Source organism: Siphateles boraxobius, unplaced genomic scaffold, assembly GCF_051911475.1.
Source record: "Siphateles boraxobius isolate OS27281-9 unplaced genomic scaffold, OSU_SipBor_1 53, whole genome shotgun sequence".
Lineage (NCBI taxonomy): Eukaryota > Metazoa > Chordata > Actinopteri > Cypriniformes > Leuciscidae > Siphateles > Siphateles boraxobius.
This window is the reverse complement of record NW_027509175.1, coordinates 2,532-30,150: the sequence shown is the minus strand read 5'-3', so window position 1 is coordinate 30,150 and position 27,619 is coordinate 2,532. Positions and strand designations below refer to the sequence as shown.

Sequence of the window (27,619 nt, the reverse complement as noted above, 5' to 3'; positions counted from 1 at the left end):
CACCATTTTTAGAGCTTCCATGCGGCCACAATTGTGATCGGTGGGATTAAACGGGTTAAGAATAAATAAGTAATATTTTTATGAACCACTTTAATTTGTAGCATAAAGGCCTACCTATTGGAGTATATTATTCAAGTCTTAAACACACATTGCTAAAAATATGTTAGATCTAATGATTCATAAATATAGCAATAGCTGAAGGAAACGCACACCATTTTGTACCTTTACAAAGGCTGTTTGTCTGCCGAAATGTCGGATAGGCTATAATACATTTAAGTGAGAGTGCAGTTATGTCTTTTCATTGTTTTAAAAGGGTTTCCCTTTTATAAGTATTGGAGTTTTTCTTTGTTTTCAGTTTGAAATTGTGGATTGTAAAATGGGCCTCGTTTGTGAACAATTTGGGTTAGAGAGCAGTAAGTGCCATTCTGTTACCACATCATCTTGTGCGTGGACCGACGCTCTGTGCTCAGCTTCTCAGGTCTGCTGTGCTGGAGCTGTGAAATCGCGCTGATGGTCTGTCACATTATTTCTCACTGACACCGTCTGAGCGGAGGAGCACCACGCCAAAAGATCAGCTCCAAAACACTTCATAACGCACAGCTCCACTCAGCTCCGGGTGAGTTCCGCTTTTCATTTTATAGATAATATATACATGCGTTTGTTTGAGTGGGAGGAGTGGAAAAAAAGAGCCCTTTTAACCGTTTTTTCCACTGATGTAAATATAATTAGGGACTTTAAAACGCTTCGCCTCTCACGGATCGCCTCAAAACAGTTTATAAATATCAATGTTTGTCTCAACCCAAGTAGATTCATTAGCGATGAGCCAATGTTCAGGATGGGACATGTGGCCCTGAGGTTTTAAAGGACGACAGGGGCTTTATTTGTTGTAGTTTTGTGAGACTAAAGGCAGATGGTGGACTAAAGCCAGCGCGACGTTCACAGCTAACGTAAGCTAATACATCTACATGGCTTCACTCTAAATGTGATTCAAATCAGTTATTAAACACTGTGTGGATGAGGAAGGCGTGTTGTGATGGAGTATATTTGTCTGTTAGGTGTGTTAAAAGAGCGGTAGACAGGCAATATTATGTTTATTTGTGTGTTTTTTGTGTAGCTGGGAGCTAACGCTAGCGCTTCACGGAAGTGTCTGATAACCAGCTGCTCCCTCTTACTTGTATACTTTTATTTACTTACTTTATTTAGCATAAACTGAACGCACGTGCGCGCTGTGTCTTGTAGCACATATATATAAGCTATATTTTTGTGTTGTTTTTAGTTCGTATTTTTCCTTTGGTATGACTTGGCGTGGGTTTGGAAGTTTGGCTTCTAAAATGTTTTTAAAATGCTTGAAATATCATTAAAGGGACAACAAGGCATTTTATTGATATTTTTATTATAGTTTTGCATGTAGTTAGTAGGACACGTCTAGGTGGAATTAAGTTACCAAAACAAAAAGAGGCTTTTAAACCCCAGAAATTGTATTAATCTAACGTTACCAGTTTTAACAATCTCCAGTTCTTCAGTATTGCATCGTCCCATTACTTTACTTTAAACGATGAAAAACTATTGATTTTATAATAGCTACGTAATACATGTAATTTTTCTGTAATGTATTAAGGTTTTAAAGTTAAATATCGATTGAACTAATTAACTTTTGTTTGTTATTCGTGACTTAATACTTGTTTTTTATCAGTTAGTATTTTTTTTGGCGTAATGTTTATATAATTATTTAATAGCTCAAATCGACATATTGATTTATAAAATTTAATCACGTACGTAGCTAGAAACTATAAATATACGGTGAATAATACACTCTAGTGATGTCACTATTGTTTTACTGTGAAATTCTGGCATCCAAAACTGTTTAATTTTTACTGTAAATGTAATTTAAGTTTTATGAGTCCAATATGTTTTTAAAAAAGTTTCTGGTTTGTTCAAATGTTTTAGCAACTCTCTGGTATTTTAGTGTTGTAGTAATAAAACGTTTTAGTTTTGTAAATGTTTTAATGGATATATTTAAACAGTGTTTTTGAACTTAATGTTTGTAAGCATTTTAATGACTGAACTGTGTGTTTTTTGTTTTAAACAGTGTTTTTAATCTGTGTTTTCTGGCGTGGAATTGGAGAGGAGGAAGAGGGGCAATCGTATAAGCCGAAAGGAAATGCCAATCGCCACTACTGGTCATTCAGCGACTCGAGAGCCCCGCGTCTGTTCCCCGGACCCCGTTCCCAAGCGTGCTGATTTATGCGAGGACGCAGGGGCCCAGCCAGCGGAATACCGGGGTTCGGAGGGGGGCCACAGCCTGGGCAGCATTAGACTTTCTGGAGCGCTTGAGAGCTCCTCTGCGGTGTCTTATTCCCCTCCCAATTCCCCTTTCCACCACCATCATCATCATCATCACTCCTATCCAGTGACTATGGAGCCACCCAGGACTCGATCACGCTCGCGGTCTGGATTTTACCACGGTGGATTATCTAACTCGAACGGTAATGCTGGGAGTGGCGGTGGTGCATTAAGTCCAGCTGGAGGAATAAGCCACCACCAGCACCACCACCAGCAGCAGCAGCAGCAGCAGCAGTTCGGAGCTGCTCATGGACACATGGAAAACCTGCGCCCACCCGGGAGCATGCTTTCCCCAGGCGCCCACAGACACGCAGGGCCTGGAATGCACAGAAACTCCGGAGCAGGTAAGATGGGTTTTAAACTTCCAGTCTAATTTTGGGTTATGGATCTCATTTCATCCTGAGGGTGGACAATAAACATGAGTTTTTTTCTAACACTATCATGTCCCATATTTGTTTGTAACATGGTTTACGGGGCCCAACTATCCAACTGTAGTTGTATTTGACCACATCTGACAGGATAGGGGGTGAAGATATCAAGGTATGGGCTTTACTACATTTAATTAGTGTAGTGTTGTTGTATGGAATTCTGTTGGACTGATTGAACACTATATTTATGGGGTTTTCAAAATGGCATTTAATATCAAATGTACATTATGTGCACATCCATGCAACCTTGTATGACACCCACTCAACACTATCTCACAAAATTACTGGTATATTTTTTTTTTATCAGGGACGTAGCAAACCTTATAGATGTAATTTTATTTATGTGATCATTATTATTTCCAATATTTGTTGTGATGATAATCAACACTTTTAAAAATAAAACCATTCAATGTTTTTATTAAAAAAAATTAAAACAGCTGCAAGTCAATGGGTTGAAAATGAAATGGATCTCCTTTACTTAATACAGTAAGGCAGGGCATTTCAGTCTTAAACTAGGTGTTGTGCTTCAAAATCTTTTAATAAAAAGAGTTAAAGCTTTGTCAGCAAGTATGAAGAACTCTGCAGACTTTGTGCTATTAAGAGTCATGATTGGGCGTCTTTCCTGAAGACAGAACAAATTGCACTCCTTATTTCCTCGTTAATGTTTGCACAAGTTCTGATGAGCCTCACACCGATCTAAGCATTCCTATTGACTCTTAGCACTTCATGGTCCATCTTAAGTGGCAGATTTGATACTCTGTCATATTAGGGCGTGCAATTAGAAAGACATACATACATTCATTCAATTACACAAGCTGTGACTATTCTCCTCTGTTTTAGATGCCTAATGTTGTTATTTGCTGGTCCAAAATAGCACCGCGCTTTCCTTCATAGTATAGGACAATTGTTCCCTCTGACTTTAGGGTTTAAGTTAATAATTGACCTGATTGCCCCGTCTGTCCAACGGCATCACGGTGCTTTACGATTTCTGTATAGCCGAATGGAAATCCCAAAATATAAAGTGTTCAAGCCTCTGGCATATCTTATTTCCTGCTACATGATGGGCTTAATCTGCCACAGCACTTCCTTTTTGACATGGACAACAAGCTGGTGGGAGCAAATGCACCTAGAGTTAATGTAGCCACCGCGTGTATACTGTTACGATACAGGAGCAGGGCTTTGATGACATAAGCATGTAAAAAAAAAAAAAAATTTGATTAAAAAAAATGACCATGCATGTGCGGAGGGGGTGGATTTTAGTATCTCAGGTGTTGCGCTTTAAGCTCAGGTGTGTTTGCCTACTGGCAGTTGCTTTTTGTGGCTGAGCTGCGCTGCACACACACTTTACTAAAAAGCCCAGACTGGAAATACCTGTCTGATGGAGTGAGCGTCAAGCAACCTGCTTTGCCTGCCTGCTGCCGTCATTGCACCAACTAGTCTAGCACATGTGTGTCTAAGCTTTGTTTGGGGCCGTTTGTAATGAAGTAAGACTTCACTCCTTTTCTGTCCTATGATTTGTCCTGATATTTAAATGCATCTCAGGGTGAGCATGTAATATTAACTGGATGGATAATAAGAGGTACTTTACCTTAGAGTGTATATGTGATATTGACTAGTTGGATATACAGTAGCCGTGTGTGTGTGTGATATTGACTGAGATCAGATAGGCCGCTTTGATAATGAGAGAAGCTCGGCACACTGAAATCCCCTGAGTTCAACACCATCTGCTCTCAATACAGAAGCGCCCTCTCTCTCTTTGCCTCTCCCGCTCTCATTCCTCATCCCTTTATCTCTTTTGTCCACCCGATTCCCCCTTTCATTTTCTCACACTGACTTTCCTTGTCCATTTACCCTCCTGCATATTTCATCCTCTCATCGAACTCCTATTTGCCTGTAAATGCACATGTATGCATATGGAAGGAGGAACCATGTTAGACCTCCTGAGGCCTTTTCTGCTGTAGGTGTTTAGTATTATCCTAAGCGCTGAGCGGAGAGGAATAAAAGGGACTATCAGGTCCCATAAAATCAATAGAGAAACGGATTTCTAGTGGGCTTGTGAGTGTCTGTGTTTGAGAATGCACTCGTGTGTGTGTGTACATGTGGACAGTTCAAGATCATTTGAAGGGTGTAGAATCCCCCCTGGGGCCGGTCCAGACCGAGCTCAGTTCTGCTGACTCTTAACAGAAATTCAGAGAATGTGTTAGAGGTGATCAAACGGATTAAGCATCTAAGGGGCCATTTACACAACACCGTTTTCATGTCCATGGTAATCGACAAAATTTGGGTAATTGTGAAGACGGTAGCGTCTTGCGAATATGCGCATGCTAGGCTTGCTGTGATTAGTCTGTTCACTTGCCCACCATGGCACCGCCCCCCCCAACGTCGTTAGATTTTTTTTATAGTAATAAAAATAATTTAGTTCAGTTAGAGAATGCTCCATGGAGCATGAGTCGAACGAGTGTCGCAGCACAGATCAGCAGCAAGAGTCAGATTTCACCTCACTTCGCCCATTTCGCCTCACTCTTGACTGACAAGACGATGGCAGAAGATTTGGTTTCAAAGCGAAATGTAAAAGCGCCTATTTAAGCAAGTTTCTCAGTGCATGGTTTTGTTTTTTTTCATTAAGAATATTAATTAATTAATTCATTCAATAATAACATTCAGGTAGTTGCTCCATTCAAATTGGCGATAATTCGAGCGGCCGTGCGCATTTTACTTCCAAATTAGCGATTTAAAAGCGAGGTGCAAAAGAGGTCCCTCCCCCCGGTGATACTGTTATAACCGGTGTTGTCACACATTTATTAAGCGGGAAAATTTCCTCAGTCACATCCCTGGCGCATGCTTATAACATGTTCAGTCTATAGGCGCGTGGTGTATCTTTACAAAGTAACATCGCCAACTACTGGCCTGGCATGCATAATACAGTGTTTTTTACAATGTTATCGTCTGTATGTGAAAATGTGAAGGTAATTTTAGTATATGGTTGTCACGAAAACCCTAAAGCTGTTCTTTCTACCTCTTCCAATCAAAGATTAATGTTTCCTATTTTCAAATGCTGAGTGATGCCATAGAACCATAATTTTGGGTTCCCCAAAATAGCCTTTTAGTGAACGGTTCTTTTTTCTTAGTGTGTTCACAATAGCAAGAATTTGGCAAAATTGTGAGGGGGGAAAAAAAACCCTTGCATGGCGAAGAGATACTGAAGCACACAGAAGTCTCTTTCAAATTGAGCAGCTTTCTGTTGTTGGTCAGAGTTGTGTATTCACATGTACAGGCAACATGATCAAAGTCTTTTGTAAATTATTCAAAAGGGTGGGAAAGTGTGATGTGATGGATGAGTCATAAAACAGCACTTGACTCAATCTTTTCAAACAGGTAGGAAAATTAATCCGGCAAAAAAACATAACTGGTGAATTAGGGTGTTTTCAGTCCTTTCAGTGTTCTTTCAAAACGGGGACTACCTCACGGTGAAACTGTGCTGCCCCACAGATTTAGTCTCCAAATGTCCATCAACTTTTGAACACTCCTATCGCTTATCAACATATTTCAGCCTTCAAGGTGGTCTCGTTCTGGTTGTTTTAATGCAAAACCGAGTGCAATTGATTCATGTATGAACATGACAAATGTAAAAAGAAAATGCACCAACTTTTGAATCAAATGCTCCAAATGAACTTGTGTGAAAATACCCTAAAAGGTAGGATAAGCAATATTCGAAAAACACTGTTTGAAAGTTGGTCGTACTGACACAACCAGACACAACAACAAACGTGTAGCCAATCAGCATTAGGTGGAGGAGAGAGAACGAGCAAGAGGGAGATTTGATGAAAGACTGTAGAAAGGATCGCTGAGAGACATTACAAACGAGAAATGCTCATAAGAATATCCCTGGCAAATGAAGTATTATGATCAGGAAAGAGCTTTAGGATCCGCATTAATATTAGAAAAGATTTCAAGTGCTGGAGAGAGCTAAGCGGGAAGGCCTGAACTTATTTTATTTGCTGTCCTATTGGCTGTGGTTTATTTTAACTGTTACTATTGGTTGTGATAATCTGCCAGTAGGTCTGTGAAGTTGGAGAGTGTCACAGTGTTTTAGAGCTAGACATAATCTTAGTGTCTCAACTCCTGCGAATTCAAAGGACACACTTAAGATGGTCTTCCCTTGTTTATCAGGCTTCATGACTCTCATTTAGGGCCGACCAAGCTTGTATTATGAGGGCCCAGCTGGTCCCCAGAGCTAGTGTGGGTTGTTTTGTGAGTCCATTGCCGGTTTTAGTATTGTGGTCCGATCTGTAGTAGAACAACAGCTCTATTTTAGCGCACTCAGCTCCATGAGACACTTGGGCCCAAATCAGAACATTGCAGAACTCCACTTAACATGAAGACAACTGTTGCTGCGGGCTCAAAATCAAGCCGGTGTCCCTGAAGGACTCTTCCGTTTTCACCTTGAGTAGGTCTGCGTCGCACGCGCACACACATTTGCGAGGCGGGCTGTTCACCAGGCAAGGTGCAGCGCAGGAGAGGAGCGCTGGGCTTTGTAGTGTCAGTAAGCTGTTTTAATTGGACTACGCTACCGATCATTATTTAAACCAGTAGTGCAGTTTGAGCATTAGCACAAGCCCTCATCCCTACCTCTCAATAAACCATTCAGAAAGCACGGCCGTTTCCTTTCAGCCCAGGAACAGAGGAACAGGGACGAGTGTTAAAAGGAAGGCTGGAGGTTTTCTCCTCTCCTCTACTGCACTGACCTGGCACCATCTTCAGAGAGAAGTAAGCGTGGACAAAAAAGCAGAACAGATGCTCAGAAGTGCTTACAGGTGCCAGGTGTGTTGAAAGAGAAAAAAATGAAGGTGGAACGAGGGAGAGGATGGGTTTGCGGTTGAAATAAATGACATGATTGAATAATATAAGCTACTTTTAGACTAATTTATGATATTAGCCTTTGAAGTGTATGACGTGTATATATACAGGTCCTTCTAAAAAAATTAGCATATTGTGATAAAGTTCCTTATTTTCCATAATGTAATCATAAAAATTAAACTTTAACATTTTTGATTCATTGCACACCAACTGAAATATTTCAGGTCTTTTATTGTTTTAATACTGATGATTTTGGCATACAGCTAATGAAAACCCAAAATTCCTATCTCTAGAAATGAGCATATCATGAAAAGGGTCTCTAAACGAGCTAATTAACTCTAAACACCTGCAAAAGATTCCTGAGGCTTTTAGGGGGCTTTCACACTAGCACTTTTGGTGCGCACCCGGGTTCGAATGACGTCAGAGTTCGGTTAGTTTGGATGATGTGAACGCTGTCTTCCGAACTCGGGTGCGCACCCGCGAACCGTACTCGGGTCCGCTTAAAAAGGTGGTCTGGGGTACGGTTCGCTGCTGATATGAACGCAATCGAACCGAACCGCTATTGATGACGTATAATGTATAATGTGGTCGACAGGACAGTCGTGTGTGTGTGTGTGTACTTACCTTGGCGAATAGCGGGATAGACGCACTGCAAGCAGAGAGATGATTAATGCTTGCCTCCGCATAAATTGTCTTCGGCTGACAGTAGGGCTGGGTATTGGCAAGGGCCTCACGATACGATACATATCACGATACATGGGTCATGATACGAAATATCACGATACGATACATATTGCATTTTTTTTTAAATCCAAAATGTTAAAAAAAAAAGGTCCACCTGGGGTTTTCAGGTATGTGCATCACATTATATTGATAACTCAGCAGACAAAAAAAAACGTATATTCCAATTTATTCGCAAAGGTATATGCATTGTACAGTCACAACAGTGAACACACTGATATGTATGAAGTGCATATCACTAAAAACTAAAAATGTAAATGCCACAAAAATGATATAAAAATAAAGTGCACCAAGTAAACCAAATTTATAAAACTAAAATAGTATGTTGTAACTTGTAAAAAAAAAAAATGCATTAAGTAAATGTACATGAACTCAAAAATTATTACATTTTAAGCATCCAATGTGAGTGACTTTACAGGTCCTGAGTAACTTTAGGCCCATCAGAAGTTTTTATCTAGTTCTACTGCCCTACTTACTTTTAAAACCAAAGTGCTTCCACACGTCGGCTCTGAAAGCTGCAGGCGTTTTTAAAATTTCCGCCATTTTATCACTCCCGCTAACTTCTGAGACATTGGCCGTATATGTGAGACAACTGGACGCGTCACGGATACCGGTGTCTGCGCGCGAGAGAGACCAGTGTCTGCGCACGAGAGAGACCAGTGTCTGCGCGCGAGAGAGACCAGTGTCTGCGCGCGAGAGACCGAGTGCGTGCGCTCTTTTAGACACACTCGGATATTTTTTTAAAAAATATCGATACACTATCGTGAAAAAAAATATCGCGATAGTTAGCTGTATCGATATTTTTGCACAGCCCTAGCTGACAGCCCGCTGTCTTTGGAACGATTTTAGTACTTTTGCGGCAGACAGACGCAAGTGTGTTTCTGTATGTTTCCTTTGAAAACAAAACCAAAGGTTAAAAAAAAGAACAAATGTGAAGCGAGCAATTCTATCCATTTTGACGTCTTTTCATTCATAGCGGCGCCGGTTACCAAGCAACACGATTACGCGCCAGCTGCAGCTTGATGACGCAAGCCTACCACAGTTCGGATACAAATAATATAATGTGAACACAGTCCATCGGGGGCAGGGGGGAGCAATCGAACTCTGGTTCGGAACAGGCAATCAAACCAAGTGTGAAAGCACCCTTAAAAACTCCCATCCTGTTTCATTACTCAAAACCGCAATCATGGGTAAGACTGCCGACCTGACTGCTGTCCAGAAGGCCATCATTGACACCATCAAGCAAGAGGGTAAGACACAGAAAGAAATTTCTGAACAAATAGGCTGTTCCCAGAGTGCTGTATCAAGGCACCTCAGTGGGAAGTCTGTGGGAAGGAAAAAGTGTGGCAAAAAACACGAGAAGAGGTGACCGGACCCTGAGGAAGATTGTGGAGAAGGACCGATTCCAGACCTTGGGGGACCTGCGGAAGCAGTGGACGAGTCTGGAGTAGAAACATCCAGAGCCACCGTGCACAGGCGTGTGCAGGAAATGGGCTACAGGTGCCGCATTCCCCAGGTTAAGCCACTTTTGAACCAGAAACAGAGGCAGAAGCGCCTGACCTGGACTGTTGCCCAGTGGTCCAAAGTACTTTTTACAGATGAAAGCAAATTTTGCATGTCATTCGGAAATCAAGGTGCCAGAGTCTGGAGGAAGACTAGGGAGAAGGAAATGCCAAAATGCCTGAAGTCCAGTGTCAAGTACCCACAGTCAGTGATGGTCTGGGCAGCTGCTGGTGTTGGTCCACTGTGTTTTATCAAGGGCAGGGTCAATGCAGCTAGCTATCAGGAGATTTTGGAGCACTTCATGCTTCCATCTGCTGAAAAGCTTTATGGAGATGAAGATTTCTTTTTTCAGCACGACCTGGCACCTGCTTACAGTGCCAAAACCACTGGTAAATGGTTTATTGACCATGGTATTACTGTGCTCAATTGGCCTGCCAACTCTCCTGACCTGAACCCCATAGAGAATCTGTGGGATATTGTGAAGAGAAAGTTGAGAGACGCAAGACCCAACACTCTGGATGAGCTTAAGGCAGCTATCGAAGCATCCTGGGCCTCCATAACACCTCAGCAGTGCCACAGGCTGATTGCCTCCATGCCACGCCGCATTCAAGCAGTCATTTATGCAAAAGGATTCCCGACCAAGTATTGAATGCATAACTGAACATAATTATTTGAAGGTTGATTTTTTTTTTGTATTAAAAACACTTCTTTTATTGGTCGAATGAAATATGCTAATTTTTTGAGATAGGAATTTTGGGTTTCATGAGCTGTGTGCCAAAATCATCAGTATTAAAACAATAAAAGAACTGAAATATTTCAGTTGGTCTGCAATGAATCTAAAATATATTAAAGTTTAATTTTTATCATTACATTATGGAAAATAATGAACTTTATCACAATATGCTAATTTTTTGAGAAGGACCTGTGTGTGTGTGTGTGTGTGTGTGTGTGTGTGTGTGTGTGTATATATACTGTACGTACACACACACACACACACACACACACACACACACACACACACACACACACTGTCCTCACCGCAGCAGTAAGAAGCTTGTTTCATCACTCCAGTGAAATAAGGGTGTGAATTCAGCTGGAATTTGGCTGGATTCATCTTGTACAGACAGCCAGCTGTCAGAAAGCCAAACATTCTGTATGTGGGAGCATTCACTTATTTTCTTGAAGTCTAAACTGAACTAGATGTTATAAAACTGGTACTAAATGGGGATGGATCAATACAGGGTTCCAGTTGCGCGAAAATACAGTAGTGTACCACCATGACACCTGTTTTATAGAAAGCCTAAACCAAAATAGCCTAAACCTTTTTTGAGATAAGGTGAGAAAAAAAGTAACAAGACATTAACAATTAATTAATGCTTTTAGTACAAGAAGTTTGTAAAAAATCCTGTAAAAGTTTGATGTATTTCAAAATATTGGATAATTGGTTTAAAATTTGCTCTGTGCAATATATTTTTTTTTCTACAAAAATGTCATTTTATTTTGAATGTAAAAACATTAGGGCTGTGAATCTTTGGGTAGGCAGCGAATCGATTCATGATCCATAGGTTTTCGGTTCAAGAACGATTTTTGCAAATTCAGAAAGATTCGATTTGATGCGATTCACATAAAAATTCAATGCGATTCGAATAATTCGATTCTTATTTTTTTTTATATGCATTCATAGGATTATTTAAATGCTTGCCCCAATGGGTCTTAGTCAGGGTGTGAATTATACAGCTGCCTTCGGGGGTCAGAGTGGGAAAAAATTACCGACATTTTGTCTATTGTTATCGTTAGTTCATGTTAGTTTTTAATGAATCTATTATAAAAAATATTTCCAAAGCCTATAAATTAGCTTTCGAAAAAATTTAAACCAAGATTTAAAAAGGCTTTAAAAGTATAGTTAGTTCATCATGCTAACTATTTTGTAGGAACACAACCTTAAAGTGTTCCCTGGTACATTATACATCCTTCCATTGTGAGACTAAAAATATTATGAACTTTCCCAACTAAACCTTAACTAACGTTTCCTCATGGAATAGCTACTCTTTGTTCTCTTTATCCGACTGAACATTTTCCTTGTGGTTCTGAAAGAAAACGCGCCGGGTGTCTACTTGTGCTATAGTAACGATTACGAATGCAACTTTAATGCGCATCTGATTGATGGATAAACCACGCGCTCTTATTTCAGTGTAATTAATGTTGTAATTTCATCAGTTCAGTTTAACGACATTAAGTTACATTTCATTCATCATTCATGATTAATCGGAAGCGTGTGCATTTTAGACACCTATTATACGTTTTCTCTTTCCATGTAATAAATGCGCACCCTTGAATAAGTGGGGTTTTACTTTAACTGCTCAGGACGGGTATGACCCATTTCCGTAAAACTTCAGTATCTTATCTTAAAGAAAATAACGGTGACGTTTCCACGCAACGAGCGCGTTTTTTCATAGCAGTGCCCGCGCAATGATATGGCAGCTTTATCAATGGCTTGCTTTCTCGATAGAGAGCGTCATCTGCTCATGTGAACACCAATGGCTGTCCTGAGGAGAGCTCAAACATGGACTGCTCAAAAATCTGTAGATGAGAGCTATATGGGACCGAGCGCGAGCGAAATCCAGTGAAAGATGGTAAGAGTGCAGCGAGTATGTGAGAGCTATGAGGACACGAAATGACGCCGCACAACGCCTCAATTGACGCATGTAGTCATTTAATGTTTATATGTTTTAAAGCACTCAATCGATATAGAATCGCAAATTATTCGATTCTTAGCATTTTAAATCGAATATTGACCGAAATAAACGATTCACGATTCGAAATACACGTTTCAAGATCGATGCATGCATCGTCAGTATTTGTAATCGATGCATCGAGAAAACGAATGAATCGTTACACCCCTAAAAAACATCAAACTAAAAAAGTAACAGTCTCTAGTATTAGTACTTCTGTCTGTTCATGCAATCAGTAGTGTCTCAGGCTTTGAGCTACAGATAGACAGGAGTTGAGTTTTTTCGTTATCTCACGTGTTGTCAGATGAATATGAGGGAAACCATGGGGTTGGGAACGATGAATGACTAAATCTCATCCATGAATTTGGTGTTCAGGGCAGTAAAGCTCTCATATACACTCTTATTGTGTTACTCTCTGAAAAACTTACTCTCACACTCCACTTTCATAACAAAAGAGTCTGTTTGTTTTGGCTGCTTTTGTCCGTCTCCAGGCAACCTCTTCAACAGTTCCGTTTTGAGGACTCTACTCGCCACTTTGTATCTGGACGCGAGTATCGACCAGCAGGCCTGTCAGCAAACCTATAAGCCTAGTCCGTAATGCTAGAAATATGAATATTGACTTTACTTAATGAATCTGTTCACGATTCTTTTGATCAAATTGTTTCTGAACAGTATTTCCCTTGCCATTTTGAAATAAGATTGAACTATGCATAAGCTCCCACTCTAGACCACCAAGATAGTTTCTGAACATTAACTGCAGAAATGGGTCATTGAAAAGTCATCATTAGGGCTGGGTACAGAGTTCGGTACTTTTTAGGTACCGACCGAATTGCCTCGATACTACCGAGTTTCGAAACATGTCTTGTTTTTCGGTACCAAGTTTCGGTACCTAAGTGGTTAATCTCGTCAACGTCAGTGTAACAATAAACATGCAGCATGATTGGCTGTGGCGGAAAAACACTAGTTTACGCGGCTGCCAAGAGACGTGGCTCGTCGTGTGTGTGTGTGTAAGCGTCCAACCCAGATAGATAGAAAATATGTGGAAATGATCAAAAGTGTACCTATGTACCCGACTCAATGCCATAAGCACACGATCAAATATTTTCGACAAGATAATTGCTGCCAAGACCGCTAACACGGTAAATCTGATAAGGCACTTAAAAGCGCACAGAATACACTCGAGGGTAGAAAGTTTATCAGCCTTCGACTACAAGAACTGGAGCGCGTCACATAACCAAAACTCAGCATATAGGATATTTGCCTCACAGACATAAGAAATAGTTCTATATATTTTCAAAATATGTCTACTTTTAAATGAAACAATTAGAAATAAATAGTTTGATTACCTAATCCATATAGTCGCGCGCTGGTTCACTACTGCAGTATTGACGAGTCAGCATCGCAAATTCGCAATAATCATCTTTGCAGCCAACATGTTTAGTAAACACTTTTTCATTAATAAACAATTAAAATATCTCCTTGCTATCGTTTCCCGACACATCCGTAATCATTAGGCTACTTTTGCCAGTGCTTTGCGCAAGCTTCATGTGTGCTGAGCGCGAGGCATATATCCCGCACCCAAGTAGCCTATATTTAATTCAATTCACATTTATTTGTGTTGCATTTTCACAATACATATCGTTTCAAAGGAGCTTTACAGAAAATGCATGTGTCTAAATTACAATGAATTTAGAGTGATCTGTTATCAGGGGTGACTGTGTGTAATGCATTTCAATTAATTTTCATTCAGTTTCATTGTTAAACAATGCATTAAGTTAAGGCAGAAACAATGAGCTCACTGAAGCAAAGAATACATGTTGTTAAATGATTAGGAAACATAGAAAACTTTAGCATTGGTGCTTTTTTACAGACTCAAAATATGAGTGTAAAAAAGTCAACAAACTGAACAAATAAATTTTTTTTTTTTTTAGGTAATGTTATATTAATAAAATTGGTATCGAAAAAAGTATCGTTCAGGAACCAGTATCGAAGTCAAGTAATCGGTATCGAAAATTTTGTTACGATACCCAGCCCTAGTCATCATTGTCTCAACCATGAGCATATTAACATCAAGGCACATTTAGCAACTATTATTGAGCAAGTTCAGCATGAATTACAGCAGTATGCACTGGTTGCCCAATCATTTCAATCATTTCATAATAACTCATTTTCATATAGAAGATGTTAAAGGTACAGTAGCAACAATGGCTTGTTTAATTATAAGAGGCAGAGAGTGGGTTAAAATGGTCTCAAACTTAATTACGACTTTTTCTGGACTGCCAACATTTTTCTGGAAAATGTCTCTTAAAAACTTTTAAGTTTTTTACATTTACTTAAAGTGGACTCTATTAAAAAAATATTGTCATAAGAATATGCCGCATAAGAATATTCCGAATAATTCTGATTATTTATTTATTATATTTTTATATATATATATATATATATATATATATATATATATGTATGTACACTAGGGCTGGGCAATATATATCGAATATACTCGATATATCGCGGCTTGTAGTGCGTGCGATGTAGAAAATTACTATATCCTGAAACTCGCGGACATTTTTTTTCCTTTGTCCCCCCCCCCCCCCCCCCTGTCCTGTCCAGCATCAAAGCGCAAGCATAATGATTACCTTCAGGGTTTTTCCTGCATCGACAATTATGAGGCGGCCGCCTCCGTCAAATTTCGGGCCGCCTCCGCCTCTCGACAAAACTCGGACAGACAGTCACGTGCTCATATACACTTTTTCCACCGTGACAATTCTGTCGCGATTCCCGCTTGTGTCCATTCTCTAACCGTGTAGTTTGCCGATAGTGCTGGACGGATCATAATCCGCGGGTCGAGCGGGCCGAGTAATAAAAACATTCCATTCAATCGAGGGTGGATGACAGCTAAATGAGTGTAATAAAGACACGGAACTCCCATCATGTTACCTAATGTACGGACGGTAACTAAGTTGCGCTGTTGAGTCTCGCGCAGTTATTTATAACATTAATTATAGTTAAGAAACAATATATAGGCTACACACGACCAGAGTGCTGTTTTCCTGAATGCCATCACGATTGAAACCGAGATATTAATTTCATAACAGTTCAATAAACAAATAGTTAAAATTAAGTTACTTACATTTTTAGACTGTTTTTGTTCTGTTTTAGCAGCGAAAATAGTTCCAAACAACAGAACCATATCGCGTCTCACAGCAACACTCATCCATGATTCATTACTGAATCATTCAGCGTTTTGAACTAACAGTTAATCGCTTGAGTCAAAGATTCAATTGCCCATTATTAAACCGCCTCATTCTGAATCAATCAGCCGTTTGAACGAATCGTTTACATTAATGACTCAATGACTCGCTCATTAAGACGGCCGCCTGCCGCCTCCTACTGGCGGTTTAGTTTCAAAATATCATTCTTTTCAACATTCCTTATTTGTATATTCAAAAAATTTTCAAAACAATCTCATAATCTCATTTAATACAGTTATAATTTTTCAATGTAAATTATTTAATTTGATTGGTAACAGCCTGTCTTATTATTTTAATTGAATGTATTGATAAAATGTAAGAATTTGAAATGAAATTTAGAGCATACATTAAATAAAATTAGGGGGAAAATGCCCTTTATAAAGGTACAAAAATTTTTTCTGATAAGAGTGTTTTCAAAAATGAAACATTGACAATAAGTTTAAAGGGAGTAAAGCCTCTGTTTAGGCTATAAAGAAAATGTAATTTTGCCAAAAGAAGAACTTTTAATTTAAATAAATGTTAATTGTGTGATATGTTACCATTATTACATATTATCATGCTTAATTGAATAATTGTAATGTGATGATCAGATGCAGATATCTAAATCAAAGAATATGGGTGGTTGGCGGGTGGATTATTATTTATGGATTATACAGTTTGAACAAGAATGTTTTAATGTAGACATATAGAATCATCATACTGGTGTGATTGTATGCATCAAAGTTTTAATTCAAGGCTAAGGCAAAATATCGAGATATATATATCGCGTATCGTGACATGGCCTAAAAATATCGCGGTATTTATAAAAGGCCATATCGCCCAGCCCTAATGTACACTCACCTAAAGGATTATTAGGAACACCGGTTCATTATCTAATCAACCAATCACATGGCAGTTGCTTCAATGCATTTAGGGGTGTGGTCCTGGTAAAAGACAATCTCCTGAACTCCAAACTGAATGTCAGAACGGGAAAAAAAGGTGATTTAAGCAATTTTGAGCGTGGCAGGGTTGTTGGTGCCAGACGGGCCGGTCCGAGAATCTCACAATCTGCTCAGTTACTGGGATTTTCATGCACAACCATTTCTAGGGTTTACAAAGAATGGTGTGAAAAGGGAAAATGTTGCCTTGTTGATGCCAGAGGTCAGAGGAGAATGGGCCGACTGATTCAAGCTGATAGAAGAGCAACTTTGACTGATCACTCGTTACAACCTAGGTATGCAGCAAAGCATTTGTGAAGCCACAACACGCACAACCTTGAGGCGGATGGGCTACAACAGCAGAAGACCCCACCAGGTACCACTCATCTCCACTAAAATAGGAAAAAGAGGCTACAATTTGCAAGAGCTCACAAAAATTGGACCGTTGAAGACTGGAAAAAAAAGACTGTTGTCTGGTCTGATGAGTCTTGATTTCTGTTGAGACATTCAGATGGTAAAGTCAGAATTTGGCGTAAACAGAATGAGAACATGGATCCATCATGCCTTGTTACCACTGTGCAGGCTGGTGGTGGTGGTGTAATGGTGTGGGGGATGTTTTCTTGGCACACTTTAGGCCCCTTAGTGCTTATTGGGCATCGTTTAAATGCCAAGGCCTACCTGAACATTGTTTCTGACCATGTCCATCCCTTTATGGCCACCATGTACCCATCCTCTGATGGCTACTTCCAGCAGGATAATGCACCATGTCACAGAGCTCGAATCATTTCAAATTGGTTTCTTGAACATGACAATGGGTTCACTGTACTTAAATGGCCCCCACAGTCACCAGATCTCAACCCCACAGAGCATCTTTGGGATGTGGTGGAACGGGAGCTTCGTGCCCTGGATGTGCATCCCAAAAATCTCCATCAACTGCAAGATGCTATCCTATCAATATGGGCCAACATTTCTAAAGAATGCTTTCAGCACCTTGTTGAATCAATGCCACGTAGAATTAAGGCAGTTCTGAAGGTGAAAGGGGGTCAAACACAGTATTAGTATGGTGTTCCTAATAATTCTTTAGGTGAGTGTATGTTTACCCAATTTACTTTATTTTTCTTTGCATAGTTAGTGTCAATTGTCTGTAAATAAAGTCAATCCAGACTCTTGATCCATTGTCATTACTGAATGGGTGCAAATCAGGACTTGACTCCATGTTCGACTTGCCCAGTGTTCATCAAAGCAGAATCCACTCGGGAACAAATGGCATTGTGGGACACCATTCCAGTGTCAGTCTTTTAGGAGCTCTATCCTGTGCTCAGGTCTTTGTGTTTGTTGGAGACCAAAGCATAAGTGTGGCTTCCCTCAAACCGCATTGACCTCTCGTCTGTGTGTAAATCTCACATCTGACGTCAGTCTGCACCAAGACTCCACTTTAGTCCCAGCCTAGGCTCAGCGTCACTCTGTAGAGCCTATTACTGTAAATGGGATTTAAGCCGGCCAAAGAGTTAAATTTGCTAGATGCTATCTTTTCCCAGGTTAACCAAGAGGCTCGGTGCAGGGGAAAAGATTGGGGCTTACCAGTTTTGTCTCTGTCGGGCAAGCTTGAGCCATCTCTATGCATGTCTGAAGAAGAGAAAGACTGAGAAAAGACAAACTAAAGCAAAGGGTGTTTGAGTGGGCTGTGGAAGATTTGTTGAGATCGGTAGACTACATGTTAAGAGAGAGTGAGAGAAAGAGAAAGAGAGGGAGTGGATGTGTGCGTCTTTCTGGCGTCCCTTTCTTTGTGTGTTGGAGAACTGAGAGGGGTGAGAGGGAAAGCTGAACCAAGCTGAGAAACATTAGCCAAATCTTTCTCTCTCTCCCTCATGTTCTGTCACACTCTTGAACTCGCTCATTTAAACTCCTTTCTCTCTCTCTCTCCCCTCAACTTTTCCAACTCTGACCTTCCTTCCTCTTTTTTTTTCTTTTCTTGTGGCTGTTGGTTTTTAAAAGACAAACTGTAGCTCTCCATCTGTCCCTTTCCTCCCAATAATAATAAAACAATAATTAAATCTTAATTAAAAGTAATTAAAGAATATTAAAATATTTCTGTTTCTTGTAATAAAGCTGAAATCCCCGCCCCCGCCCCCCTCCATACTATGGAAGTGAATGGGGTCTTCAACTGTTTTGTTACCCAAATTCTTCAAAATATCTTATTTTGTGTTCAGCAGAAGAAAGAAATTGATACAGGTTTTTAACAACTTGAGGGTTTTTAAATGAATAAACTAAAACTAAAATAAAAAAAATTAATTAAACCTAAATAGTAATATAATATTAAAAAAATAACTATTTAAACTATAGTATATGCATATTACTAAAATAACAATGTTATTTACAATTTTTTTAATTGATCTCAGAAATTAGAAGTAATGAGGCAACATTAGATTCTCTCGCTCTCGCGCTCTCTCTCTCTCTCGCTCTTTTATTTTCCTAGGTCTGTTTGTAGCCCTTTTTAAATTTCATATGCAAAGTGCTTCAGCAGAGGAACTTCATGAATGTCAATGTTTTCTGGAGAGTAATGTCACTGCTCCACAATGTAGAGGTGGAGATATGCCGGTTTTTGTAGTGTTTAGGGGGTGAGAGAGGAGCAAGGAATCGTGTGACAGTAGAAGCTAACGATGGATAGATGGGCTCAGGAGGGAAAGGAGGAGCAGGAATGGACAGATAAAGCTGATGCACTCTGGAGCTCAGAGAAAAATCGATAGTAGTCAAGAGGGGGAAGCCTCAGTCCCCTGTATCTCTCTCTCTCTCTCTCTCTCTCTCTCCCTCCCTCTCTCACTCTTCATTTTCCCTGGATCTCCTTCCTTCCCATAACATTAGTCAGGACACCTTGTGAGCCCCTTCCCCCACAATGACACCAGGAATATCCTCTCGAAATGAGGTCCAGAATGAACGATCTGTGTGCACCAGATGCATGTAAAAATTGGCTTTAACAAATAAATAAGCCATGTTGCAGTTGCATCAAGTTACTGGCCATCTGCTGATTAAGTTGAACTGCATGATCATCTGAGCCTCGCAGATGACAGTGACGGCACAATCCAAACTGAGACCATCAAAATAAAGATGATGTTTAAATGTATCGTCATCTAGCATGCATTGTAGCTGTCGATTTTAAAACAAAAAATCTAACTGTATTTTACTGCAATTAAAAAAAAAAATTGCAAAACAACTATTTCTGCTATTCTTTTGAACTTTTTATTAATCAAATAATCCTGAAAAATGGCTCTCCACAAAAATATTAAGTAGCATGAAAATGTTCAACATTGATAATAATAAGAAATGTTTCATGAATCTTTACATAAATATTATGTAATTTTATTAATTTCTAATTTAGTATTCACTTTATGGCTCTCACCACCAACTACCTCATATAAGTTACATATCATGCTTCAAGTGCATCAGGATACATCAGTATAATGATTGCGATTTAAATTTGGGTGAAATGCACGATAGAGACCCGTGATTGTATTGGTACAGTGCTGCATTATTGCGTGTTAGTCAGAGGTGTATAATGTTTGTTGCTCCCTCTATTGATATGTCCTTTTAAAAATTAATAATTGACTCTGTCCCAGGCTGTGTCCCTCTGTCTTCTGCAGAGTGTCTTGCAATTTTTGCAAATTTTATTCTTGGTCTTTCCCTTTGTGGGCCTCTTTCTCTTCCTCTTTCCCTGCTTCCCCTTCTTGCCTTTCCCTTCATTATCATCGCAAAAGTGGGTGTACTGGTCATTTGGTGCCATGTACCCCTTGTATCCTCACAACATGTCATCGATGAGTTTGTCCTGTTACTGTGGACTGAAAAAGCGTCAATGTTGCTACAGTTGAACAGAACAACCACTGGAAATGTTACACACAAACAGCGCAGTCAGACTTCAGAAGCAAGTTATGAATGATTCTGACTGAAACGGTCTTTATCTCTCCAGTTTTATTCAGCGACCTTTTGTATTAGGGCTTTATTTTGACTGGCCAGCGCAAAATATTGAGATTTATTTTAGCTGTGTATTTGCAAAGAAAATGAAATAATTAGATGTTTATATGATAAATAAATGATTTATTTACATAAATTTTCACAAATGAAACGAGCTGGAGCAGTGAGATGCTGTGCTACAAACTTTGTAAATGCTGCAGAGTTTATTGCTTTGCTTTGAAAAAACAAATTTTTATGCTGCTTTGTTTTATAGATATTTAGGTTGCCCATGGCAACGGCTTGTATGACTACAGAGGGCTTTAAATATTGAGAAACTGAAATCATCATTACTCCGCAAGAAATTTGTAAGTCTGTCAGATATTTTATTGTTTGTCACTCGAAACATGATTCTGTCAGCATGAAAAAACGTTCCTACTTGTTTAAGAATGTTTGCAGATTTTGATGCGTTTTAAATTTTTTGATTCTTTTATTATTATTATTATTACTACTATTATTACTATTATTCTGTAATGTACGAAGCCCCTAAAGGGACATGGTAATGGAAGAAAATATGAAGTAAAAATTAAGTCAATGCTTTTGCGTTCTTTTGCAAATGTTTTGCATTCCTCCGAAAAAATTTAAGTTTGCTCGCAAACCTTTTGAGTTCTTTATGTGCGATCGCAAAGTTTCTCATTGGGAACACAAAGGTTTTTGCGGGCGAAAGCAAAAACATTGAAACATTATAATTGTTTTCCTCCCAACTAATTTGCCAATCACATGTCGCTTTAGGGGCTCCGAAGAAATGTGACCTTGCGAAAGATGCTGTATAAACAATGTATTAATGTTTTTGTATGTAATGTTTTTTAATATTTTATATTAATATTTATTATTATTCTTAGCTTATTTTTTATTTAATTATTTAGATGGTGAATCTTACAAATAAGCAGCCATGATTGCCATGTTTTAATGGGGCTGGAACTTTTAAGCTTGCCTCCAGTTGCTTTGAGACTAGTATCACACTAAAGTGTACATCATGCTATCAGGACACTAAAACTCTTTCAGTAATTAATTCATTCCTTTTACTGCACCACTGCTAAAAATATTCCAAATTTAAACTCTCGATAAACTAGACAGTCTCTCTTTGGATGGATTAATTGGTTGTTTGTGTAGTGCATGATATGGTGTCAATATCCTCCTCATTCCTAGGTATACATCTCTCTCGCTCCCTCTGTCTCACCCTGTTATCTCGGTGTCGTCAATCACTCCTTGCTTCTCACTCGCTCTGTCATTGAGAGAAAAGAGACTAAAAAAAACTTATGGTGACAGAAAAAAATAGAAGCAGGAGTTCAAATAAAAAGCTTTTTTGTGGGCACTTCACACACTCCTCGCTCATACACACAAGCGTCCTTGTCCTTGGAGAGAGGTTTTTTTATTTTATGGATTGTTCAAGGGTAATCCTGTGCTCGTCTGATGAAACGTTCACAGAGACACTGGAAACACGCAAACAAACACAGACAGGCAAAAAAAAAAAATTTGAAACTCAAAAACAAAGACCCTAAGAAAACAAAAGGCTTTGGATGTATTGTCATAAAAGCACCATACTATAATCCTCTCTCTCTCTCTCTCTCTCTCTCTCTCTCTCTCTCTCTCTCTCTCTCTCTCTCTCTCTCTCTCTCTCTCTCTCTCTCTCTCTCTCTCTCTCTCTCTCTCTCTCTCTCTCTCTCTCTCCCCCCCCCCCCCCTCCCATCACAACAATAACATGTCGTCGTCATCAGAGCACCTTTTATCGTTTAATTAGCAAGACTGACCCAAGTAAATACAGTTTATCCTTTACAAACAGCAATTGTATTACAGGAGCTTATACTGTAGCATTAAACAGTATAGAGATAATTTTGGTTGTGTGAATGTGATTATATGATGGTGATTGTGGTTACGTTTATTGTAATGACACACCAGGCAAGATTAAAGAATTGCCCAGATGTCTCAACATGCTGCTGATATCCTGTAAAGCTGCTGGATCAAGAGTCTGTTTTTGGGCCTGTTGAAACTGTTGACTGCCAAACATTGCATACAAGCTGTAAATAATTATGCTGCGTCACATGGTTATAGTGTTTTAGCTGCTTCAATACACTTGGCTGTTGAGTTAACTGTTCTTGTGCTGTCTCTAGGTGCAATGGGAGGAGTATACCACTATCATTCAGAGCATGCATGTGCAGACGCCACTGACAAGGTAAGACATCACTACATTCAGCCAAGTTCTTCATGTTTAACATTGACTTTTGCAGAGCATTTAGCAGTAGTACTCAAGGTGCTACAAATGAAATGCCCATGACTGCAATGTCTTGGCTATTTGTCAATTTAAATAGTCTCCATTTTAATTGAACAATTTAGCTCTAATTTTTGTATTTGTCAGTATGTGGTTTTGTGAAGTTTTATCTGGTAAAACATTGCTTATATAAACTATTTTTTCAATGTTAAAATACTTTCTCCTACCCTGACTAATGTGAAGAGACAAAGGCAAGTTGTGAAAAACCAGGTGTAGTCTAATTCTTGAACTAGTGACTCTTGTGAGTCAGTTCATTTTAGTGATTCAAACATATACTCCTCCTAGCTTATTTTGTTGTGTTGTACTTTAGGCTCATGAGATTTTAAATCAGCGTAGTTCCTTACTGGTAACTGTTAATATGACAATGTGCATTTAAACGTTTGCCGATAATATTTTATAAAAAAATAATGAAATGTTTGTTTAGAATTGTTTTATTAAATGTACTTAATGTCAGTTATTGGATTGCATTCATTTCTACATATAACATTGAAAATTTTGGGGTCAGTAAGATTAAATTATTCCTTTTATTCAGCATGAAGGTATTAAATTGATAAAAAAAATTGGCAGTTAATAATACAAGTTACAAAAGGTTGTAAATGCTGTTCTGTTAAACAAAAAATCTTGAAAAAAATCAGCATTGATAAGAAATGTTTCTAGAACACCGTATCAGCATACTAGAATGATTCTGAAGGGTCATGTGACACTGAAGACTGGAGTAATGAAATGTAGCTTGTCCATCACAGGAGTAAATTGCGTTTTAGAATATTTCAAAATAGAATATTTTTGATCAAATAAATGCAGTTTTGTTGAGACTTCTTTCAAAACATTTAAATATCTTACTGACCCCAAACTGTTGAAAAGTAGTGTACTAAAAATGATTATTGATATCCTTATTAATGAATATGAACAATTAACCATTTTATAAACTACAGTCAAAAAAACAGAACATTGTTTTGATGGCACAGAACCACTTTTTGAGGAAGTCAACTTGGATTGCTAATTGTCTCTGCATTTTAAGTGATTATGAGAGAAAATATTTTAGATTACACAATTCAGCTGTAAGTGTCCAAATACTTTTTGGGGTCACTGTATGTGGCTTATTTTGTACCAAGACTGTTGCTGGTTTTTCATTCTCAAACTATTTGAATCATTCATTCAAAGAACTGTTCTCGTACATGTTTGGAAATGTGATGTTGTGTCTTTGCTGGCCTTTTAAAATCAAGAGCGAGAGGGAGGGTAGATGGTGCAAAAAACAAAAGGCAGTTCCTGCCCTGTTTTACTCCACGGTGTTTACAGTCAAAGGGAGGAGGAGGGCTAGCTGACTGAAGCTCTGTGATTGGCCACAACGGCCTCTGGGGGCGGACCCGACTCTGTGAGGGAGGGAAAGGGGGAGGGGGAGGTATGCGAGCGGGTGGCGGGAGAGGAAGAAGGGATAATGTGTTTGTGAGAGAGAAAGAGAGGGAGGAAGAGGAAAGGGGGAGCGGGGGCACTAATGATTTCACCTCCAGCTGTGGGACACGGAGAGAGGGGAACAGTGGCTTAGAAATGGATGGCTGTCGAAATGAAGGGAGTGGAAAAAGACAGATTGGGCTGTGTTGGTGTGAGCAAGAGACTGAGTTATGGACGAATGAAACTAAGGGAATGTAGTCTAAGGGAATGAGGATTTTGCCCCATAAAAAACAACTTTAATGCTTTTGCTTAGTGGCAGAAAAGAAACCAGGCCAACAACCCTTATGGTTTCCTGTTTTTGACAAATGTGTGAGAGAGAGAGACACCGCACACGCACACATGCACAGAGAACAGAAAAGTGTTTGGGCCCGTGGGTAACTGCATCTCATCCTGTGTGTGCTGACTGTTTCGAACTAAACAAAGCATATTTTGGGGTGTGTGGAGCCGTTTTGAAAGCTTTGTGCTCGCTGCTGGCTGTCTATATGAACAGTAGGGACGTGTTTGCTCTTGGGAGGTCCTGAATATAGAGTGCTGAAACTGAGACGTGTGTGAGAATGTGTGTCCATTCCTAGGCCTCCGCACAGGCAGAAACAAGCTCGCTATGGTTGTAGAATGTAGAGGCGGCCTCAAATGGGTTTGCCTGTCAGAGGGAGGAAAAGAGGGAGGAGAAATGAAAGGCTGGAAAATAATGAGACGGAGGAGGAGATGAGGGGGACCCGCTTATTCGGAGCACTTTCATAAAGTCCCAGCGTTTGAAGAGCAGTCACCCAGCGCAAGGACTCTATAGACACAGCCTATTAAATATTAAAGTATTACACTGAAACAGAAGCACATTGTGGATTCTCACATCAAAGCAGTGTTTTCGGTTAGGCATGTGAGAATGTGGAATCTCCTGCTGATTTTTCCGGGAGGTTTGAAAATACGGCATCTCGTGATGTCAGTGCCTAGCAAAGTAGTGTACTTCAGAACTTTCATATTTCCCCTCCTGATGCATTTGTTGTTTGAGAGCATATAAATGTTAAATCTACGCTCTAAACAAATGCCTGGTTGTTTCAACCCATGTTTGGGTCAAATATTGACAAACCCAACCATTGGTTTAAATTTTTTCATTTTTTTTAAACCCTATGGTTGGGTTTGTCCATATTTGACCCAAACATGGGTTGAAACAACCCAGCATTTTTTACTAGTATTGTTAATGAGTAGGGATGGGTCAACACTGGCACAGTGACAGCTGACTATTAACCTTAATAAAAACAACAATAACAATTTCATTTATATAAAAAAAAAAGAATATATATATATATATATATATATATATATATATTAGTTATTTAATCAGCTGTCCATTTTGACCCATCCCTACCCAATTGCGAACATGTACATATTTTTACAGGACAGTATATCCGACAAATTATTTGATCAAACCTTGGAAATTTTGAATGGTTATAACAGTATTTACCGTAAGGGAAATGCTGGTACAGGACAGATATATGAAAAGAAAGCAAATCTTTAAGCAATAGAATCTGTATCGTAGCAGTTTTATGACTAAAAACATTGCATTCAGATGGATTTAGTGTAGTGGTTAAAGAACTGAGCTGGTAAAAGACAAGTTTCGCAAAAGACCAATCCCTGAATAACCACCATTGTGCACTTCTGCAAGGCGTTTAGCTCCAGATTTCAGTGTACTGTTAGTCACTTTGGGTAAAATCTCTAGGGACACATCAGTACCTTAAGACTGAGAAGTACCATCTTGTGAAGGGAACCTTCACGTGAATTCTATTTATTATATAATATTATATATTTATTTTTATTTTGTGTATTTTAAGAAACATCTACAGAAATAACTAAATTGTTCCCATCAAGTAGTGGAAAAATGCATAATTGACTTGATTTGCACTAGTTGGTGGTCTACTTGGACTACAGCAACTTTATGAAGTGTGACACTTAATCCCAAAGTATATTTCTGCCATCCACGTCCAGGACACGCATCGTCTGCGTGATGTAATTTCCGTCACCATGAGGCTCCGCAGACTTCCGCACACCCTGTCTGCACGCTGCCAAATTTTTGTGACCGCGCTGTCGGTGCACATACAACAGCGCATGTGAAAATAAAAATGAAGTATACCCGGGCCTTTAGTTGATGCTATAATGTTGTCATTCAAGAGAGAGAGTGCTCCCTATGCTCTGCAAACCCCTTCAATGATAAAGGCTTGGCTAATGAATATTATTTCAATCACACTTCTTGGTAGCCTTCCTTAAGTATCCTGTGTCAGATCATAATATTCCTGAGCCAAACCTTCTCCAGTTCAAAATTTTTTAAATAAATTGAGTTTTATGAGTTTAATATTTTTAGTAGTAGTAATAATAAAAAAAATCATCATCATAATAAATTATATAATTTTGACTAAAATAATAATACAAATACTTGGTTACAAAATGTTGGGCCAAATTTGATCGCTACAAAGTAGCACACTAAACTTGGGCTGCATCTGAAAGCTGAAAAATGCTGCCTTCGAAGGATGCTTTTGAAGTAAGCTTCACTTCCTGTCTCCTGATTATTATTATTATTATTATTATTATTAACTTATTTTTGAAGGCAGCATATGTTTTATTCACTGCCTTTGATATCCAATTCTGTGCAAGTTGAGCAAAAAAATAAAGATGGCTTCTGAAAGTTGCGGTATGTTTTTGACCAACCTTTTCCACTTTTGATGCTATTTCTAGGATGAAATTACTATTATAATAATTACATATTTGCTTGGTTTAATGATCTACCTTAAAGCGCGAGCTTTGGTGATAACCGTTACTCTGCCATAGAAGCATGCCTGAAATCAGTTTTGTTAGGTACCTTTATGTAAATGCAAGTGCTGCCTGCTAAGTCACTGCCTGAGAAGGCAACAAGCCAGCTGCCTAAGCTTTCGGGCGCAGCCCAACTTGGTGTTTCAGACCAGAACTCAAACCATTATCTCCAAATCGTTCAGTGCTATAGCTATTGTGCAATCGTATGTTCATTTTTAGTGGCGTAGTTGAGTTAGCCTGAATTAAGCAGTTTTTATACAAATAGTCCTCAAACAGAATTGTTAAACTGAATTGGTATCAGAACCAGAATCTGTTAATCCCTTATGAT

At 39.1% G+C, this 27,619-nt stretch overlaps 1 long non-coding RNA gene across 1 annotated transcript; it reads left to right on the top strand.

Moving 5' to 3' along the window:
* Positions 1–493: 493 nt before the first annotated feature.
* Positions 494–25,783, top strand: LOC143714074 (uncharacterized). Its single transcript, XR_013195399.1, has 3 exons — positions 494–616; positions 2,090–2,687; positions 22,886–25,783. It is a non-coding gene; the product is annotated as an uncharacterized LOC143714074 (long non-coding RNA).
* Positions 25,784–27,619: the final 1,836 nt, after the last annotated feature.